We start from the raw sequence: 1,822 nt of genomic DNA on the forward strand, positions 1-1,822 counted from the left end.
GTGCTCTTCCAAACTATTACTAACGGTGTCCGTATTTTAACTTATTATAAAATTGATGCTGATTGATACTTGTATGTAGATGAAACCGTCAACTTTGATTTTTATATTCAAACTCGAACATTGCGTTGAGCATGCATACTTTAACTTAAATTAAAGTATGCATGCTCAACGCAATGTTCGAGTTTGAATATAAAAATCAAAGTTGACGGTTTCATCTACATACAAGTATCAATCAGCATCAATTTTATAATATTTTCATTACGTATTTACGAGATCTACAACCAAATCTTGAATTCGTAGTGAGGACGGAGCGCTTGATTGCAGAAATTGTTCAATATCCATATGTCTCTTGATAAACATCCTCCACATTCCATAAGGCAGGATAATGTGATTGCCTCGGTTATCACCAATAAGTATTTCCACATAGATATAGATCCCACGCTGATCCCAATATCCAAGAATTTAAAATTAGTGGATGTTAGAGCGAATCTTCTTCCCAATATATGAGGCGTCTTCGAAATATGAGACGCAATTCTGTAAACGAATTAAAGCATGGAAAAATATAAATTAAGCGTGGAAAATAATTTATTGAAATTTACGGTCTCTCGATCGCCTCATCCTTCAGCGGAACATAGAAATTCATTATTGTTGAAAGACGATAGGCCAATCTAGCACCACTCTGTCAAACGTTCTTTCGAATACAGATTTCAAAGTGCGACTGACAATCTCGCGGTCCCGCAATTGTATATCTATACATAACTTCACATCTATAAATGCCCATTTTTGTCCATTGTGGCAATTGAACGAAACTCTTATACCCCTGGCGTTAAATTCATTAGGATCCTTGCCTGATTGGTGGAAAAGGAACGAATTCCACCACACATCGAAACGTGACTCAATTTCTGTGTAGCGTGACTCCTTTTCTGTGTAGCGGTGATTACTGATATCATAAATTGTTCATTTACATGTATAAAGGATTGACTCTGTAACACTGTTCCAATACATATCACGGCAATGTCTAATTACACGCATCTGCAACGAATGATCGGGACATTTCTTCTTAACGCGAGTAAGCACATTTGGAAATCCACATTCTCTTTCACGAAGAAGACGAACAATCGCAGAACAATATTGATGTCGTTTTCTTCTCCACCAAGGAGGAGACACTCGCCCGAACGTAGCCATGTCACCAAACAATTTAACAATGTGAAATCCTGAGAGTATTTATACAAGCAGCCATAATGTCTCGCGATGAAATCACATCGTCGAACACGCGTAGAAACAGCAATTTAACATTTTGGTGAAGCACCGATGTGCGGCAGCTGTGACACATTAGATTCGCGTAATATAATATTTTTTCAATCTAAATGTCTCGCGGTCACGTCATCGAACACATGTTAAAAAATGCAATTACCCACTAAACACAGTTATGTTATTGTTACATTACTGTTACACAATTCAACGTAACAATAATGTTACGGTGATGTTACAAGTAACTTAAAAAGTTGTAAGTTTCAATTTCCGCCTCAACAACGTAACAACGTAATGTTACATTTTACGTAACAGTTATGTTACTCAATTACGTAAATATTGAAAAAAAATTTTTTTTTTATTTTATTACATATTATTTTTAGAGTTTAATCCGTATTTACTATTCCGTATTTACTATTTACTATTTTCGATTTAATTATTAATTACAATTTATACGCACGTTTATAATTTTTTGAAACATCAAGATTCGAACCTGAGATCCCTAGAACAGTAGACTTGTACGCTAACGCTGAGCTAATGATACATTGTGGAGATCGGAAGAGCACACGTC

The sequence above is a fragment of the Wasmannia auropunctata genome, unplaced genomic scaffold (genome assembly GCF_000956235.1).
Source record: "Wasmannia auropunctata unplaced genomic scaffold, wasmannia.A_1.0 LD336106.1, whole genome shotgun sequence".
NCBI classification, from domain to species: Eukaryota; Metazoa; Arthropoda; class Insecta; order Hymenoptera; family Formicidae; genus Wasmannia; species Wasmannia auropunctata.